This window comes from Ambystoma mexicanum, chromosome 8 (genome assembly GCF_040938575.1).
Source record: "Ambystoma mexicanum isolate Mex_15411 chromosome 8, UKY_AmexF1_1, whole genome shotgun sequence".
Taxonomy (NCBI): domain Eukaryota; kingdom Metazoa; phylum Chordata; class Amphibia; order Caudata; family Ambystomatidae; genus Ambystoma; species Ambystoma mexicanum.
Window position 1 is genome coordinate 2,112,505 of NC_090929.1, and position 21,284 is coordinate 2,133,788.

The 21,284-nt window shown below is 48.3% G+C and overlaps 1 protein-coding gene across 2 annotated transcripts in view; it reads left to right on the forward strand.

The window, feature by feature from the left end:
• Positions 1-21,284, forward strand: part of COL27A1 (collagen type XXVII alpha 1 chain) — a 1,990,256-nt gene that overhangs the window by 968,932 nt on the left and 1,000,040 nt on the right. The window lies entirely within an intron of this gene.

Sequence of the window (21,284 nt, forward strand, 5' to 3'; positions counted from 1 at the left end):
CTTCCGGCTGGTCCACTTTCTCCTGTGGGCTGTCTTTTGGTTATGAAGTGAAGAGCCAGGATTTGAGCAGTTTTCTGAATAGTAGAGGGTTTCTTGTGTTACGTATGTTCTGAGGTAGGTTGTTCCAGGTTTTTGGCGCCTGGTGAGAGAAAGAAGATTCTCAGAGTTTTCTTCTGTTGTAGGGTTTTGGTTCCAGGCGGATGTCGTTGCATGATCTGAGCATTCTTGGTGGTTGGTGTAGGCATAATTTGTCTCTCAGGAATTCAGCACCTTGTTTGTGTATTGCTCTGTGCGTGATGCACATAGTTTTGAATTTTATTTGTTGTTTTATTGGTAGCCAATGTAGTGTTTTTAGCGCTGGTGCGATGCATGCTCTTTGGGATAGTTTGAGAAGCAATCTGGCTGCTGCATTTTGTCTGCGTTGTAGTTTTTTTAGAAGTCGTTCAGGCATACCATGTATAGGCTATTGGTGTAGTCTATTCTGGATATGACGAGAGCGATGATGGTGGTTGTTTTGTTGGCAAATGATAGGAACGGTACGATCATTTTTGCCGCTCAAGGAGAAAGAAGCATTTCTTGACAATTGCGTTTACTTGTGGCTCTAGGGTAAGATTGTTGTCCATCAGGACCCCCAGGTTTTTTACAATCGGCGATGGAGCTTGGGTTGTACCGAGTTCCCTTGGCCAAGGGATGACGTGGTTGTCTCCTCCCGTTTTTGTGACAATCATTATTTCTGTTTTTCCTGGGTTGATTTTGAGGTGGTTAGAGTTCATCCAGTTGAACACATCACAAAGGCAGCTCTCTAGCATTGAGTTTTCTTCTTGAGTGTCTTGTATATTGAAGATTATTTGTGTGTCGTCAGGTGAAGCCATAACTTTTAATGATTTTGATTAGTAGAGATAGGTAGATGTTGAATAATAGCGGGGAGAAGGACGATCCTTGTGGTACTCCACAAGTGGAGTCTCTCGGGGTTGACTTGAAAGATTCCATCCATATGGTTTTCATTCTGTTTGTTAGGAAGGATTTGATCCATAGTAGGGTGGTATCTGTTATTCCAAGTACTTCTAATCTCGTTATGAGGATGTCGTGATTAACTGTGTCGAACGCTGTGGATAGGTCTCGAAGTATCAAGGCAGTACTGTTGTCCGAGTCTGCGTTTGTTTTTAGGTCGTTCCATACTGAGAGGAGAGCTGATTCTGTTCCTCTCATTAGTCTGAAACCAACTTGTGCCTGGTCTAGTAGGCATTGTGCTTCTATACATTCTTGGGTTGTTTTTTATATGTATGTTTCGAGCAATTTGGCTGGGCACGGGATGTTAGAGATGGGTCTGTAATTGGAGATGTCCTCTACAGATCCTGTTGTATCTTTGAGTAGGGGCCTGATGTACGCTGCACTTTCCCTGTCATGATTGAAAGGTTGAGGACGTTCCTGTGGTATTCCATGGGAGTTCTTTGATTAAGAATTGATTTGTATATGTCCGGGGGGCAGGTGTCCTCTGGCGAACCTGAGTTGTTGCTTTGATTTACCAGTTTCATGAAAGTCTCTGCTGATATTTCGGAAAAGCATCATAGTTTGTTTGGATGTTTCTGTTGAGGGTAGGGTGGTCTGCTATGTATACTTCCTTGGATGCTTATGATTTTGTTTTTTAAGTGGTCTGCTAGGTCATTGCATAGTTTAATCGAAGGAATTGGTGTATTGTCGTATCCCGGTGGATTTTTTATTTCATTTGTGATTCTGAAGAGTTGTTTATGGGTGTTTGGTGCTTTGAAGATTCGGTTGTCGTAGTGTTTCCTATTTGCTTTTTGTATTTCCATTTTGTATGCGTGGTTATGTTGGAGGAATTTTAGCTTATTCGTAGTGTCGTTTTTTTTTCTTCCAGTCTAGTTCCAGTCTTCAGTTTTGCTCTTTTATGAGGGGTAGTGAAAGGTTTTTATTTGGCAATGTTGTCGATGGTTGTTACAATCCAGGTATGGAGCAGGGCTACTTTTTTGTCCAAGTCAGCTTCGTCCATAGTTGTTGCTTGTGGTTTACTGAGCTCCAGGAGTTCAGGTAGGTTGGAATTTTGGATGGTTCGCCAGGTTCTTTTCATGGTGGTCATTGTTTTTGTCTTGTTGCTTGTTTACTGGGGTGTTCATTGTAATTACAAAAGGAATGATGAGGTGGTCACTCCAGAGTATTTGAATTGGGGGTGCCGTGCTAATGAGTTTTTTGTTCGCAAATATTGTGTCAACACAACGCCCTGCTGAGTGGGTTGCTCCTATGACTAGTTGTTGTAGATTAATTGCTGCTAGTTGGCTGGTGAGCGATTTTTGTGTGGTTGTGGTTTCTTCATCGAACCAGATGTTGAAATCTCCAGGGGTAATCAAGTGGTTATGATTGATGACTAGGGTTGTGATTGCTTTAGTGAGGGCATCTGCGAAGGTTGTATCGTAGGTTGATGGTCTGTATATCAAGATGATTTTCAGGTTGGTTTTGGGGTTTACCGATAGGCGTAGGATTAAGGATTTGCATTTATGAATGTTTAGTGGGTCTTCCAATATGATTGCCAGTCCACCCCTCTTTTTTTTCTGTTGGCTTGGATGCATTTGAAGTTTACTGGCAGGCAGTTGTTGAGGGTGATCTTGTAGTTGTCGTCTGCCATGTTGTAAATAGGATGTCGATCCCTCTGTTGCAGATGAGATAATATATTTCGGTGGCATGTTAGGACATTGCCATTGCATTGATTAGATTGCCGTGGATCTTTTTGGTGTGGTTTTGCTTATTAGTTGTTCCTTGTTTTGGTTTGCAGTTGTTTGGTTGCGGTGCATCTTTATTGGCGTTGATTGGAGGAGGAGGAGGATCAGCGAAGGCTGCATCTCCATTGAAGCAGTCTGCTAGATTGAAAGCTTGGCTGTTCAATAGCGGTGCTTTTCTACTCATGCCGATTGGTTGAGGAACAGCATTAACTTCTTCTTCGTTGAATCAGTCCAGTCGGTTAATGGTTGGGTTGTTGGTTATTAGTACTTTGTCGTTTTGTCTGGTGTGACGTGGGTATTGGTGGTGTCCTTCTGTTCTTGTGATGTATGGGGTGCTGGGGTTGGAGTCTTCCCCCCACTCTTCTTGCGTGTTCCTGTCTTTTTCCTTGTTGTGTGGGGTGCCTCTTTGCTTGGCTCGGGTTCTCATTGTCGTTGGGGTATCCAGGTTCTGGTGTTGTCACGAGGTATGGTGTGAGATATAAGGATTTTTCTCTTTTGAAGTTTGTTCTGATCGTATTGGTTTTTGGTGGGGTGTTTCCTGCAATTGAGGCTGGTATTGCTGTTGTCAGTAAGATTTGTGTGTCCATGTCCATTGTGTCATGATTGTGTTCTTTCACTGCGCCCATTCCTGTTCCGTGGAGATTTTTGGTATTCGGTGCAGATATAATGGTTCGGGCGGTTGACTGTAATGTCAAGGACAGTACTGGTGTTTCCGTTAGTGTATGTACGCTAGGTGCTTTTGGGTGCTGTCTGTTCTTCCGCTGGTGAGTTTGGGTGTGTATTCTACAGGTGCACTGTCTGAAGGAGTTCAGTGGTCTTGCGTGTGTGGTTGTCAGGTGGTCTAGGACTCAGTTCAGGTCGCTATTTATGTAGTTCGCCGCATTATTAGTGGCGGGTTAATGCAATACTATCTCGGTAGGTCCCCTCTAGATGTGTGTCAAGTTAGTTTTACCGGAATTTGGGTGTAAGACTAAGCACAGCTAGAATTGAGGTATAGTCGGAGAGAGGCCTACTCCTGAAAGTGTAAAATGAGTACAAGATTGAACACAGACAGATTTGGGGGTCCTGACCAGTGGGCGGGAGGCCCACTCCCAACAGTGCAAGGTGAGTACAGGACTAGACACAGTTAGGTTTGTGTGTAGGACTAAAAATCAGCCAGATCTGGGAGTCCTGCACAGTGGGAGAAAGGCCAACTCCTGAAAATGCAAGTGAGTACAAGCCCAAACACAGCTGGAGCCTACACCCAACAATGCAGTCTGAGTAGAGGTCCAAACTGTGCTAAATTCGAGATTCCTGCGCAGTGGGAGAGAAGCCCACACTCAACAACTCAACTTAAGATAGTCTGCGACTTGAACATGTAGCAGGGCATCAATGAGGGCACAGTGAACCCCTTGGGTTCATTGAAGCACGTCACAGTGAGACACAGTGCATCTAACATGACCATGTAGCAGGGCATCAATGAGGGCACAGCGAACCACTGCACAGTGAGACACAGTGCATCTTACATGAACATGTAGCAGAGCATCAAGGAGGGCACAGTGAACCCCATGGGCACACTGAAGTACTGCACAGAGAGACGCAATGCATGGGCACATCAAAGAACCCCACAGAGAGACGCAGTGCATCTTACATGAACATGAAGCAGAGCATCAAGGGGGGTACAGTGACCCCCATGGGCACAGAAAAAAAACACTTCTATAAGATTAGAAAGCCAAGAAATGTGATCAGTGGAAAGCAATACGGGATCCAGTAGATTGAGGAGAGCGGTTAGACCTGAAAGGCGCAGGTAACCCCCTACACTCTGGACCAGAGTATTATTGTAACACGAGATACTGAAAAAAATGTCCAGAGAACCTGTTCATTTAATAAATGACGTATCAAAATGTATTTAGCATGATACAATAATTTATACAAAGTGTCAGTTAATCACATATCGCTATACACTTAATCAGTTTATAACATAGCAGGATAGCATGTACGTAAAATAGCTAAAATAGCAAAAGGAATCATCATACCACAGCACTTTTCATTCATCGTGCAACATTCAAACATTTATCTACACACATTGTCAATCATACATACATCAATTGCTAAAATAAAACATACTGAAAACATTAAGAAGAGGGGTTTGTAAATTGTCCCTACAAACAGTCTTATTATTTTATATATTACAAACAGATCACATCCCTTTTACATTTTCTCATATTTAAAAGGGATGTGATCTTCTTAATTCCTCTAGCTCTGATCCACCTTTGTGATAGATTATTTGAATTGTTTTCTATTGCTGTTTGTAATATATAAAATAATAAGACTGTTTGTAGGGACAATTTATAAACCCCTCTTATTAATGTTTTCACTATGTTTTATTTTAGCAATTGATGTATGTATGCTGTTAGACAGAATCCCGTGCAGTGCCCTTAGGGACCACTACACACAATTAAGACCACAGGTGGCAATACAAGTTTTACCTTTGGTACAAGCCTGTACTACTATGTCATAGTGGTAGCAGTGGCGGAGCAGCCAGGCTTATCTCAAGAGTATATGAGCAGTAGCAGAGATTACACAAAGGGACCACAATTACTGTGACTCAAGCAAACACTGACTCAAAGTTTCAGGTAAAAAAATATAAGTACATTTATTTTTAAACCATTCGTTATAAACACAACACTTCTATTAAACGTACATAAAAACCACACGTTAAATATACTACAACTAACCAATTCACTTTGTACAGTAAGTCTCAAGGTAAGTACCCTGTGTTTGAAGGAACCAGTGTTACGAACAAAACATGCTACCGCGAACGATTGTGATCACTTTTTGACAGTTCAGTCTACTAAATAAACGCGTATCCGTGACATGAAATGCTTCCTGGGCAAAAACACACTTAGCACCTGAGATACCCAGAGGGAGTTGGAGGCAAAAATAACAGGCAATATTTTGGTTGGGCAGACAGAATCAAGAAACACTCAGAGACTGGAGTTCAAAAGTCAAAGGGCCGGAGCCAGGGTCGAAAGACACCGGGGCCTGTTGCCGAAGATCACACAGTCAGACAGTTCATGATTCAACGGAGCCAAAAGTACTTCGATATTGTCAATTTTCGGAAGCAAAAGTTATAAGAAGGAGGGAAGACAAGGGCAATCCTTGGAAATGAAGAAAAGGGATTCACCCAGTTTCCTCAAGTAGAACACAGTACCTTGTTCCAGTGGTGCAGCTGGTGGCCTGGCAGTTGTTCCTGTTGGTTTCCCGCAGACCCACGATTCCTGGAGCTTCGTTGTGAAGGAGGACATCTGAAGGGGGTCTGCACCACACAGGGATGAGGCCGGCAGCAGCGACGAGGAATAAAAGGGGTGCTCCTTAAAAACAGGAGAGGCTCTTCAGGTGGCTATCCGGACCACTACAGCAGCGTGCAGCAATTTCGACCAAGGAAGGGGTTCCTCTGGCTGTAGAAGATGAGCTGGTTATCCCCACCAAGCTCAAGAGAAGAAGACTCCGGACTGGATCGTCTCTAAATCGTTGAAGTGTAGATAGCTCAGGACTGCAGCAGGGCTTCACCGGGACGGGGTATTAGCAGCCGTTGTTCTCTCCGCTTCTCTTCGGTTCCTTGTAGTTCCAGTGGCGACTCTGACTTCTAGCCCAAGAGACCTGCCTTTTATGCGAAAAACCCCCATTCACACAGCCTGGCTGTCAATCACACAGCAGGGGGGTTGTCCAGCCCAGACAACTACCCTGGCCAATCATGACAAAGTGCGACTTGGGTTTCCTAGGATACCCTGTGCAGGGGGTGACTACACCCCTCCCTCACATTCAGCCCACCTAGACACCCAGGCGCCTTGAGGAGGGCTTCTCTGCAGAAGCCTGCCAAAAGACGGTGAACAAAGGAGGCAAACCTAGTTTGCCGCACAAAGTAAAACACAAGAACAAAAAGAAATGGTGAATAAATCCAACCAGAGCCAAAAGAAAGACGGTTTGGTCAAGCGGGTTTATGTTCGAGGCTAATATAATAGCCAAGAACAGTACCACGTTTATCTAATATAATCGCGGTAGAAAAGTTAGGGTAGATACCACTGCCACCAGCCAAGTCTAAATGTTAAAAGAGCGAAACAATGCTCTAGGAGATACAGATAAAAAGGGATATAAATTAACCCTTTCCAGTACTCCATGGAAGATGGGGTGTACTGGATCTGTGGTAGATTGACTAAGTAAAGTTAATGGTAACTTTACCCTTTCCTGGAGAACGGTAGTCACCTCAGAAATGGAGTCGAGGGAAGTCTCAAAGACAACCCTGTGCCACGGCACCGAAGGTGCTGTGTGACACACAAAAAAAAGGGGGCTACTGAAGTGGTGTACTTCAGAGTCCACAATCACAAAAACAGGTAGAAACACATAGCAAAACACAGGTAAGTGTGGGGGAAAAGCTCTCACTGTTACCAAGTGGAAAAAAAAATAAACTCCAGAAGTCCAGCAAAGCTGCTGGGGGACTCACTAGGTGAGGGGAATTAGCCATAAATGAGAATTCTCCCTAACATATGATTGACACTGTGTGTAGATAAATGTTTGAATGTTGCACGATGAATGAAAAGTGTTGTGATATGATGATTTTTTTTAGCTATTTTACATACATGCTATCCTGCTATGTTATAAACTGATGAAGTGTATAGCAATATGTGATTAACTGACACTTTGTATAAATTATTGTATCATGCTAAATACATTTTGATACGTCATTTATTAAATGAACAGGTTCTGTGGACCCTTTTTCAGTATCTCGTGTTGAGGAGAGTCTACATATAGACACGCGCTACAGTTATGGGATTTAAAGCCAGCCTTGAAGAAGCTCACTAGGGACCACGTGATTACATGTGACCTCTCAGCGAAACACTTGTTGACATGGATATAGAAAAGACATGGATTTATTAAATGAAAACATTTGTTGAATTTATTTATACACATGCTTGTGAACTTGAAATAATTCATTTGTATAAGATATAGATAAATGGAATAGCCATGAATGAGTAATTTGCATGCACTCAGGAAAGGTTTGGACGTGGCCAGTGAAAGTATTTGAGGGCAACTGGGGTATGTTCTAGATCAGGAGCAGCGCTCCCAGGGTATGTCCTAACTCAGGAGCGGCGGTCCCAGGGCATGTTCTAGATCAGGAGCGGCGCTCCCAGGGTATGTTCTAGAGCAGAAGCGGCACTCCGAGGGTATGCTCTAGATCAGGAGCGGCACTCCCAGGGCATGTTCTAGATCAGGGACGGCGCTCCCAGGGTATGTCCTAGATCAGGAGCTGCGCCTAGATCAGGAGTTGCGCTCCAAGGGCATGTTCTAGATCAGGAGCGGCACTCAGATGGTATGCTCTAGATCAGGAGTGCACTCCCAGGGCATGTTCTAGATCAGTAGCAGTATTCCCAGGGCATGTTCTAGATCAGGAGCGGCGCTCCCAGGTTGATGCCAGACTATTTTGGTGCAGCTGGTTTTTATTTATATCGAATGGAAAAGTGTGATGGAGTGATGCATATTTAAATAAGTGCAGCTGGGATAATTGACGGCGCCGGTAAGAGATCTTGAATTTCATCTGTATATGAGACAGTTAATTGAACCTATCACAATTTTCATGTATATTGGAAAAATAGTGCAATTAGTATAGGAAAGTGTAGATCGGACTACATGGTGTCACAAGACAGAAGGAGCACACAACTACTGACATCGGACTACATGGTGTCACAAGACAGAGGGAGCACACAACTACTAACATCGGACTACATGGTGTCACAAAACAGAGGGAGCACACAACTACTGACATCGGACTACATGGTGTCACAAGACAGAGGGAGCACACAACTACTAACATCGGACTACATGGTGTCACAAAACAGAGGGAGCACACAACTACTGACATCGGACTACATGGTGTCACAAGACAGAAGGAGCACACAACTACTGTCATCGGACTGCATGGTGTCACAAAACAGAGGGAGCACACAACTACTGACATCGGACTACATGGTGTCACAAGACAGAAGGAGCACACAACTACTGACATCGGACTACATGGTGTCACAAGACAGAGGGAGCACACAACTACTGACATCGGACTACATGGTGTCACAAAACAGAGGGAGCACACAACTACTGACATCGGACTACATGGTGTCACAAAACAGAGGGAGCACACAACTACTGACATCGGACTACATGGTGTCACAAGACAGAAGGAGCACACAACTACTGTCATCGGACTGCATGGTGTCACAAAACAGAGGGAGCACACAACTACTGACATCGGACTACATGGTGTCACAAGACAGAAGGAGCACACAACTACTGTCATCGGACTGCATGGTGTCACAAAACAGAGGGAGCACACAACTACTGACATCGGACTACATGGTGTCACAAGACAGAAGGAGCACACAACTACTGTCATCGGACTACATGGTGTCACAAGACAGAAGGAGCACACAACTACTGACATCGGACTACATGGTGTCACAAGACAGAAGGAGCACACAACTACTGACATCGGACTACATGGTGTCACAAGACAGAGGGAGCACACAACTACTGACATCGGACTACATGGTGTCACAAAACAGAGGGAGCACACAACTACTGACATCGGACTACATGGTGTCACAAGACAGAAGGAGCACACAACTACTGTCATCGGACTGCATGGTGTCACAAGACAGAAGGAGCACACAACTACTGACATCGGACTACATGGTGTCACAAAACAGAGGGAGCACACAACTACTGACATCGGACTGCATGGTGTCACAAGACAGAGGGAGCACACAACTACTGTCATCGGACTGCATGGTGTCACAAGACAGAGGGAGCACACAACTACTGACATCGGACTGCATGGTGTCACAAGACAGAGGGAGCACACAACTACTGACATCGGACTGCATGGTGTCACAAAACAGAGGGAACACACAACTACTGACATCGGACTGCATGGTGTCACAAGACAGAGGGAGCACACAACTACTGTCATCGGACTGCATGGTGTCACAAAACAGAGGGAGCACACAACTACTGACATCGGACTACATGGTGTCACAAAACAGAAGGAGCACACAACTACTGACATCGGACTACATGGTGTCACAAGACAGAGGGAGCACACAACTACTGACATCGGACTACATGGTGTCACAAAACAGAGGGAGCACACAACTACTGACATCGGACTACATGGTGTCACAAAACAGAGGGAACACACAACTACTGACATCGGACTACATGGTGTCACAATACAGAGGAAACACACAAGAGGGAACACAGAACTACTGACATCGGACTACATGGTGTCACGAGACAGAGGGAACACAGAACTACTGACATCGGACTACATGGTGTCACAAGACAGAGGGAACACAGAACTACTGACATCGGACTACATGGTGTCACAAGACAGAAGGAGCACAGAACTACTGACATCGGACTACATGGTGTCACAAGACAGAAGGAGCACATAACTACTGACATCGGACTACATGGTGTCATAAGACAGAAGGAGCACATAACTACTGACATCGGACTACATGGTGTCACAAGACAGAAGGAGCACACAACTACTGACATCGGATTACATGGTGTCACAAGACAGAGGGAGCACACAACTACTGACATCGGACTACATGGTGTCACAAAACAGAGGGAGCACACAACTACTGACATCGGACTACATGGTGTCACAAAATAGAGGGAGCACACAACTACTGACATCGGACTACATGGTGTCACAATACAGAGGGAACACACAAGAGGGAACACAGAACTACTGACATCGGACTACATGGTGTCACGAGACAGAGGGAACACAGAACTACTGACATCGGACTACATGGTGTCACAAGACAGAGGGAACACAGAACTACTGACATCGGACTACATGGTGTCACAAGACAGAAGGAGCACAGAACTACTGACATCGGACTACATGGTGTCACAAGACAGAAGGAGCACATAACTACTGACATCGGACTACATGGTGTCACAAGACAGAAGGAGCACATAACTACTGACATCGGACTACATGGTGTCACAAGACAGAAGGTGCACACAACTACTGACATCGGACTACATGGTGTCACAAGACAGAAGGAACACACAACTACAGACATCGGACTACATGGTGTCACAAGACAGAGGGAACACACAACTACTGACATCGGACTACATGGTGTCACAAGACAGAGGGAACACACAACTACTGACATCGTACTACATGGTGTCACGAGACAGAGGGAGCACACAACTACTGACATCGGACTACATGGTGTCACAAGACAGAGGGAGCACACAACTACTGTCATCGGACTGCATGGTGTCACAAAACAGAGGGAGCACACAACTACTGACATCGGACTACATGGTGTCACAAGACAGAAGGAGCACAGAACTACTGACATCGGACTACATGGTGTCACAAGACAGAAGGAGCACAGAACTACTGACATCGGACTACATGGTGTCACAAGACAGAAGGAGCACAGAACTACTGGCATCGGACTACATGGTGTCATAAGACAGAGGGAGCACATAACTACTGACATCGGACTACATGGTGTCACAAGACAGAAGGTGCACACAACTACTGACATCGGACTACATGGTGTCACAAGACAGAAGGAACACACAACTTCTGACATCGGACTACATGGTGTCACAAGACAGAAGGAACACACAACTACAGACATCAGACTACATGGTGTCACAAGACAGAGGGAACACACAACTACTGACATCGGACTACATGGTGTCACAAGACAGAGGGAACACACAACTACTGACATTGTACTACATGGTGTCACAAGACAGAGGGAACACAACTACTGACATCATACTACATGGTGTCACAAGACAGAGGGAACACAGAACTACCGACATCGGACTACATGGTGTCACGAGACAGAAGTAGCACAGAACTACTGACATCGGACTACATGGTGTCACAAGACAGAAGGAGCACACAACGTCTGACATCAGACTACATGGTGTCACAAGACAGAGGGAACACACAACGACTGACATCGGACTACATGGTATCACAAGACAGAAGGGACACACAACTACTGACATCAGACTACATGGTGTCACAAGACAGAAGGAGCACACAACTACTGACATCGGACTACATGGTGTCGCAAGACAGATGGAACACAGAACTACTGACATCGGACTACATGGTGTCACAAGACAGAGGGAGCACACAACTACTGACATCGGACTACATGGTGTCACAAGACAGAGGGAGCATACAACTGGTGGTCGGTCAAAAAACCGAAAAAAATATATCGAATTACCAAAATCTCGAATTTAAAATCTCGAAAAAAAAAATCTCGAATTATTTATTTGTTTATTTATATGTATTTGTGGGTTCAGGTAAGTATAAAAAAGGGTAAAATAAAAAAAAAATGAAAAAAGGGGGGTTGGGGGGGAACCCCCCCATTTCGAAATAAAAACGTATTAAAAAAAACATTAGAGATTTTTTTTTCGAGATTTTCAATTCGATATTTTTTTTTTCGAGATTTTTTTATTCGTTTTTTTTACTATAAACCCACACAACTACTGACATCGGGCTACATGGTGTCACAAGACAGAGGGAACACACAACTACTGACATCGGACTACATGGTGTCACAAGACAGAGGGAACACACACCTGCTGAAATCGGACTACATGGTGTCACAAGACAGAAGGAGCACACAACTACTGACATCGGGCTACATGGTGTCACAAGACAGAAGGAGCACACAACTACTGACATCGGACTACATGGTGTCACAAGACAGTGGGAGCACACAGCTACCACAGTCACTCTCTCTCTTCACTGGATCAACCCTCTTCGGGGCTCACAGCGTTATACTCCCCCCTCACTGGAGCAAACCCCTCTTTTGGGCTCACATCATTGTCCTCCCCCTCACTGGAACAACCCTCTTCTGGGCTCACATTGTTATCCTCCCCCTCACTAGAGCAAACCCCTCTTCTGGGCTCACATTGTTATCCTCCCCCTCACTAGAGCAAACCCCTCGTTTGGGCTGACAGCGTTATCTTCCCCCTCACTGGATCAACTCTCCTCTGGGCTGACAGAGTTATTCTCCCCCTCACTGGACTAACCCTCTTCTGGGCTCACAGCGTTATCCTCCACTTCACTGGAGCAAACCCCTGTTCTGGGCTCTCAGCGTTATCCCCCCTCACTAGAGCAAACCCCTCTTCTGTGCTCACAGCATTATCCTCCCCCTGCCCTCTCTGGAACAAACCCCTCTTCTGGTTTCACAGCGTTATCCCCCCTCTCACTGGAGCAAACCCCTCTTCTGGCATTCAAAGGGGTGTTCCTCTTCTGTTACATAGCCCCTCTTCAGGGAATGAAAATCACTCTCTTGAACCACCTTTCATCTCCCTCTTTCTTGTCAAGCGTCTCTGGGGCACCTCTTTCTTTTGGTCTCAAGGGTCTCTCCTCACTGAAGCACACCCAACGTCTGTGCTTAAAGGGCTCGCTTCTTCCACCCTGCAGCACTCCAGTGTTCTGGGCTCCCAGGGCTCTCCCCACACTGGAGCACACCCCTGTCCTGAAGTCCCAGGGACTTTCCTCTTCCTAACAGTAGCTCTATCCTCTTTGGCTCACAGCCCCCTCTACCCTCCCCATTGGAGCACACCCCTCTTCTGACCTTAAGAGGATTTCCCTTCCCCCTCAATGGAGCAGATCCCTCATCTTGGGTTCAAAGGGCTCACCCATTCTTCCCTGAAGTACACCCCTCTTCTGACCTTAAGAGGATTTCCCTTCCCCCTCAATGGAGCAGATCCCTCATCTTGGGTTCAAAGGGCTCACCCATTCTTCCCTGAAGTACACCCCTCTTCTTGGGTTCCCAGCATTCATCTTCCTCCCTGGAGTGCACTTCTTTTCTGGGCTCAAGGGGCTCCCCTTCTCTGAGACTCTCCAGCTTCTTCAAAAATATTCCTCCCCTCAGTCCCCAGCCCAGAAACCCTGTCTGAAAGCCATTCTCCCCTCCAGTTTCCAGCGCCACCATTCTGAAGTGGGTGGAAGTATTGGAGGAGAGCTATCGTAATTGCCAGCAGCAAAAGCTGCTAAAATCTCTCATTGTGCGGTAAACATGTGCTCCGGTGGCTTTGCGAGCATTTCTTTAAAGGCTGACACTTTTCTAATTCAAGTAAGTTTTCATAAACTTTCCTTAAACTAGAAAAGTGGTGCTGCAGTCTGAGAAATGCTATTTTTATAAAGGGAAAAGGTGTGCAGTGGAGTTTAATGGCACCTCACAGGTGCCGTATTTTGACTCCTTTTTTTGATGTTCTAAACCAGTGCTTCTACAGGGGAGAGAAACGGCTTTCTCCTTCACAAGCTGCTGCTGGGATTGTGGGGGGCCGGCGGGTCGTTGGAATGAGTTAGGCTCTTCCCTTGAAGGATCGGCCCGCTTTGTCTAAGGGGTCTCTCTGAGAGTTGCTTGTGATTGCACTGACTCTGGCAGATCTTTCACTGACTGGAGCTTCTCTTTCCCTCAGAATGTGAGAGGGTGAAGGGCAGGCTTCTGTACTCGCTCTTTAAATGGATTTTGCTAAGCTAAGCACACAGAGAACTTCTTCCAATCACTGGGGTTGAGTCCGCATGTGCTGAGATCCAGGCCTGCAGCTGGGCGGCCCGTGCCTTTTCCTAAGCCGCTGGAGGAATTCAGCAGGCAGGCCTCTAGAGGCCTGGCAGCAAGTACAGGGGGGATTCTTACACCCCCCTCTTCTGGAAATAGGTTCATGGTATCCAGGACTCTTGCAAGTGCATCCCTTTGCCCCTCTGGTATAATTTCACAGATCTTGAAGCTCCCTTCAGCTATGAGAGACTTCATGGCGCTAACCTGCAACAGGATAGGTGTACCAAAAGCACCAGAGTGCATCAAAACTCCGAGAACACATCCGGGCCAAAGTGCAATGGAAAGGTGTTTTGTGAATTAGAGTCCCTCCACCCGCCAATGTTTCCAAGGCTTCAGGAGCCCAGATCATGTATGTCAGTCATTGACACACTCAACCAGACCCCAACATGATGCACATGTAAAGACATTGACCATATTGGTAGAATTCCACGTCTGTTTCCTCACCTGTCCTGGCAATGGATGCCAGAGACAAACCCTATGCCAGCATTCAGACACGGGGCCCCAGACCATGCACAACCAAGGTGTTCACAATTCCTCTAGTGATGCCTGTTTATATCAACCAAAGGGATGTCTCACCTGCGATGACCAATTCAGACTTGTATCTTTATTTTAAGATAACCAATGACCCTTTCTAGTTCGGGTCATTGGCCTGAGCTCGCTGTTGCCATGGGACAGCACGCCCATTCCCAGAAGATTACCTGTTGAGACAGTGCATGTCACCACTGCACGATGGCTCAGAAGGTTACCTGCTGAGATGTGTCACCAGTGCACGGTGGCTCAGAAGATTACCCGCTGAGATGTGTCACCAGTGCATGGTGGCTCCGAAGATTACCTGCTGAGATGTGTCACCAGTGCACGGTGGCTCAGAAGATTACCTGCTGAGATGTGTCACCAGTGTACGGTGGTTCAGAAGATTACCCGCTGAGATGTGTCACCAGTGCACGGTGGCTCAGAAGAGATTAGCTGCTGAGATGTGCCACCATTGCACGGTGGCTCAGAAGAGATTAGCTGCTGAGATGTGTCACCAGTGCATGGTGGCTCAGAAGATTAGCTGCTGAGATGTGTCACCAGTGCATGGTGGCTCAGAAGATTACCTGCTGAGATGTGTCACCAGTGCACGGTGGCTCAGAAGATTACCTGCTGAGATGTGTCACCAGTGTACGGTGGCTCAGAAGATTACCTGCTGAGATGTGTCACCAGTGCACGGTGGCTCAGAAGATTACCCGCTGAGATGTGTCACCAGTGCACGGTGGCTCAGAAGATCACCCGCTGAGATGTGTCACCAGTGCACGGTGGCTCAGAGGATTACCTACTGAGATGTGTCACCAGTGCACGGTGGCTCAGAGGATTACCTACTGAGATGTGTCACCAGTGCACGGTGGCTCAGAAGATCACCTGCTGAGATGTGTCACCGTGCCTGCTGAGATGTGTCACCAGTGCACGGTGGCTTAGAAGATTACCTGCTGAGATGTGTCACCAGTGCACGGTGGTTCAGAAGATTACCTGCTGAGATGTGTCACCGTGCCTGCTGAGATGTGTCACCAGTGCACGGTGGCTTAGAAGATTACCTGCTGAGATGTGTCACCAGTGCACGGTGGTTCAGAAGATTACCTGCTGAGATGTGTCACCGTGCCTGCTGAGATGTGTCACCAGTGCACGGTGGCTTAGAAGATTACCTGCTGAGATGTGTCACCAGTGCACGGTGGCTCAGAAGATTACCTGCTGAGATGTGTCACCGTGCCTGCTGAGATGTGTCACCAGTGCACGGTGGCTTAGAAGATTACCTGCTGAGATGTGTCACCAGTGCACGGTGGTTCAGAAGATTACCTGCTGAGATGTGTCACCGTGCCTGCTGAGATGTGTCACCAGTGCACAGTGGCTTAGAAGATTACCTGCTGAGATGTGTCACCAGTGCACGGTGGCTCAGAAGATTACCTGCTGAGATGTGTCACCGTGCCTGCTGAGATGTGTCACCAGTGCACGGTGGCTTAGAAGATTACCTGCTGAGATGTGTCACCAGTGCACGGTGGCTCAGAAGATTACCTGCTGAGATGTGTCACCAGTGCACGGTGGCTCAGAAGGTTACCCGCTGAGATGTATCACCAGTGCACGGTGGCTCAGAAGATTACCTGCTGAGATGTGTCACCAGTGCACGGTGGCTCAGAAGATTACCTGCTGAGATGTGTCACCAGTGTACGGTGGCTCAGAAGATTACCCGCTGAGATGTGTCACCAGTGCACGGTGGCTCAGAAGAGATTAGCTGCTGAGATGTGCCACCATTGCACGGTGGCTCAGAAGAGATTAGCTGCTGAGATGTGTCACCAGTGCATGGTGGCTCAGAAGATTAGCTGCTGAGATGTGTCACCAGTGCATGGTGGCTCAGAAGATTACCTGCTGAGATGTGTCACCAGTGCACGGTGGCTCAGAAGATTACCTGCTGAGATGTGTCACCAGTGCATGGTGGCTCAGAAGATTACCTGCTGAGATGTGTCACCAGTGCATGGTGGCTCAGAAGATTACCCGCTGAGATGTGTCACCAGTGCACGGTGGCTCAGAAGATCACCCGCTGAGATGTGTCACCAGTGCACGGTGGCTCAGAGGATTACCTACTGAGATGTGTCACCAGTGCACGGTGGCTCAGAGGATTACCTACTGAGATGTGTCACCAGTGCACGGTGGCTCAGAAGATCACCTGCTGAGATGTGTCACCGTGCCTGCTGAGATGTGTCACCAGTGCACGGTGGCTTAGAAGATTACCTGCTGAGATGTGTCACCAGTGCACGGTGGTTCAGAAGATTACCTGCTGAGATGTGTCACCGTGCCTGCTGAGATGTGTCACCAGTGCACGGTGGCTTAGAAGATTACCTGCTGAGATGTGTCACCAGTGCACGGTGGTTCAGAAGATTACCTGCTGAGATGTGTCACCGTGCCTGCTGAGATGTGTCACCAGTGCACGGTGGCTTAGAAGATTACCTGCTGAGATGTGTCACCAGTGCACGGTGGCTCAGAAGATTACCTGCTGAGATGTGTCACCGTGCCTGCTGAGATGTGTCACCAGTGCACGGTGGCTTAGAAGATTACCTGCTGAGATGTGTCACCAGTGCACGGTGGTTCAGAAGATTACCTGCTGAGATGTGTCACCGTGCCTGCTGAGATGTGTCACCAGTGCACGGTGGCTTAGAAGATTACCTGCTGAGATGTGTCACCAGTGCACGGTGGCTCAGAAGATTACCTGCTGAGATGTGTCACCGTGCCTGCTGAGATGTGTCACCAGTGCACGGTGGCTTAGAAGATTACCTGCTGAGATGTGTCACCAGTGCACGGTGGCTCAGAAGATTACCTGCTGAGATGTGTCACCAGTGCACGGTGGCTCAGAAGGTTACCCGCTGAGATGTATCACCAGTGCACGGTGGCTCAGAAGATTACCTGCTGAGATGTGTCACCAGTGCATGGTGGGAAGATTATCTGCTGAGATGTGTCACCAGTGCACGGTGGCTCAGAAGATTATCTGCTGAGATGTGTCACCAATGCATGGTGGCCCAGAAGATTATCTGCTGAGATGTGTCACCAGTGCACGGTGGCCCAGAAGATTACCTGCTGAGATGTGTCACCAGTGCACGGTGGCTCAGAAGATTATCTGCTGAGATGTGTCACCAGTGCACGGTGGCCCAGAAGATCACCAGCTGAGATGTGTCACCAGTGCATGGTGGCTCAGAAGATTATCTGCTGAGATGTGTCACCAGTGCACGGTGGCCCAGAAGATTACCTGCTGAGATGTGTCACCAGTGCACGGTGGCTCAGAAGGTTACCTGCTGAGATGTGTCACCAGTGCACGGTGGCCCAGACGATTACCTGCTGAGATGTGTTACCAGTGCACGGTGGCCCAGACAATTACCTGCTGAGATGTGTCACCAGTGCATGGTGGCCCAGAAGATTACCTGCTGAGATGTGTCACCAGTGCATGGTGGCTCAGAGGATTAGCTGCTGAGATGTGTCACCAGTGCATGGTGGCTCAGAGGATTACCTACTGAGATGTGTCACCAGTGCATGGTGGCTCAGAGGATTACCTACTGAGATGTTTGACCAGTGCACGGTGGCTCAGAAGATTAGCTGCTGAGATGTGCCACCATTGTATGGTGGCTCAGAAGATTACCTGCTGAGATGTGTCACCAGTGCATGGTGGCTCAGAAGATTACCTGCTGAGATGTGTCACCAGTGCATGGTGGCTCAGAGGATTACCTACTGAGATGTGTCACCAGTGCATGGTGGCTCAGAGGATTACCTACTGAGATGTGTCACCAGTGCATGGTGGCTCAGAAGATTACCTGCTGAGATGTGTCACCAGTGCATGGTGGCCCAGATGGCCCAGAAGATTACCTGCTGAGATGTGTCACCAGTTCCAGTGCATGGTGGCTCAGAAGATTACCTGCTGAGATGTGCCACCATTGCATGGTGGCTCAGAAGATTACCTGCTGAGATGTGTCACCAGTGCACGGTGGCTCAGAAGATCACCTGCTGAGATGTGTCACCAGTGCACGGTGGCCCAGAAGGTTACCTGCTTGGATGTGTCACCAGTGCACGGTGGCTCAGAAGGTTACCTGCTGAGAGATGTGTCACCAGTGCACGGTGGCCCAGAAGGTTACCTGCTGAGATGTGTCACCAGTGCAAGGTGGCTCAGAAGATCACCTGCTGAGATGTGTCACCAGTGCACGGTGGCTCAGAAGGTTACCTGCTGAGATGTGTCACCAGTGCACGGTGGCTCAGAAGATCACCTGCTGAGATGTGTCACCAGTGCACGGTGGCTCAGAAGGTTACCTGCTGAGATGTGTCACCAGTGCACGGTGGCTCAGAAGATCATCTGCTGAGATGTGTCACCAGTGCAGTGCTCACTACTGGGTAGTTCCGGCCCTCTGGCTGGACACACCCTACTGGGTAGTTCCGGCCCTCTGGCTGGACTCACACTACTGGGCAATTCCGGCCCTCTGGCTGGACACACGCTAAAGGGTAGTTCCGGCTTTCTGGCTGGCTGGACACACACTACTGGGTAGTTCTACCCCTCTGGCCGGGCACACACTACTGGGTAGTTCCGGCCCTCTGGCTGGACACATGCTACTGGGTAGTTCCAGCCCTCTGGCTGGACCCACACTACTGGGTAGTCCCGGCCCTCTGGCTGGACAGACATTACTGGGTAGTTCCGGCCCTCTGGCTGGGCACACACTACTGGGTGGTTCTGGACCTCTGTCTGGACCCACGCTGATGTGCAGTTCCGGCCCTCTGGCTGGGCACACGCTGCTGGGTAGTTCCAGCCCTCTGACTGGACACACACTACTGGGTAGTTCCGGCCGTCTGGCTGGACCCAAACTACTGGGCAGTTCCGGCCCTCTGACTAGACATACACTACTGGGTAGTTCCGGCCCTCTGGCTGGGCCCACACTACTGGGTACTTCCCGTCCTCTGGCGGGACACACGCTACGGGGTAGTTCGAGCCTTCTGGCTGGCTGGCCACACACTACTGGGTAGTTCTACCCCTCTGGCCGGGCACACACTACTGGGTAGTTCCGGCCCTCTGGCTGGACACACGCTGCTGGGTAGTTCCAGCCCTCTGGCTGGACCCACACTACTGGGTAGTCCTGGCCCTCTGGCTGGACACACACTAATGGGTATTTCCAGCCCTCTGGCTGGACACACACTACTGGGTAGTTCCAGCCCTCTGGCTGGCTGGACACACACTACTGGGTAGTTCTACACCTCTGGCCGGGCACACACTACTGGGTAGTTCCCGCCTTCTGGTTGGATACACATTACTGGGTAGATACGGCCCTCTGGCTGGACACACACTACTGGGTAGTTTCGGTCCTCTGGCTGGACACGCGCTGCGGGGTAGTTCTGGTCTTCTGGCCGGCTGGACACACACTACTGGGTAGTTCTACCCCTCCGGCCTGGTACACACTACAAGGTAGTTCCGGCCCTCTGGCTGGACACACACTACCGGGTAGTTGATTATGACCACCTGTAGCAGGTGGCCCGGCAGTAAGAGAGGCACCCTCGTGTGCATGGGCCACTGGGGCGGATGTGGTCCACATCTGAAGTGTTTAGGGGTGGGGGTGCTGGTTGCTGTGAGGATGCTGTGCCATTGTGAGAGGGCAGTCCACCACCATAAAGGCTGTACTTTTTGGGGGTCTTGGTCTGTCTGATGATGTGAGGTCCCCTGTTGGCGTACAGTGCTGGGCGAGATGTGTGGTATATTTCAGAGCTGTGCCTCACTAGGCCTGGGGCACGGAACAGAGTGGCTTAAAGTCCACCCTCTGTTTCACTGGCAGCCTTTTCAGAGAATTTGAGGCTGGTGACAGATGGTCTAACCTCTAGAGGCGTATGGCCGTGTTGGCCGCCAGGTATTGGTGTTGGGTGCAGCCTAGAGTGTGCACACCTGCTCTGATCTTTTCCTAGCGGTGTGGAGAGCAGCACACCGCCCACACACCTTGTGTGATTTCTTCTCTAGGTTACAATATGCGCTGTGTAGTCCTCATACCAGTGTCATGTGTTCTTCACGGTGGGGCACGCAACACCTGTGCTTCCCACACCTGAACGGGTCTGTTCTTTTGTGGCATGAAATGTCATGTGCGGTCCTCAGTCTTCCCGTGAAGGGCTCTTTAGCAAAGTCTCTGTAAAGTTCTTGCCCACGATGTGCACAGTAATTACACTGGGGGAGATGTGCTTTCTGTCTGTGGTGTGGAATGCACGCACATGTTCCTCTTGGTGTGGGATACATTGTGCAGTCCCCACACCCGGGTTCCTGCATTAGTGCCTACAGTTTTCACAGCTTATGTTACTTCTTGGGTAGAATGCAGCATCTGTGGAGTCCCAGCACTTTCCTCTG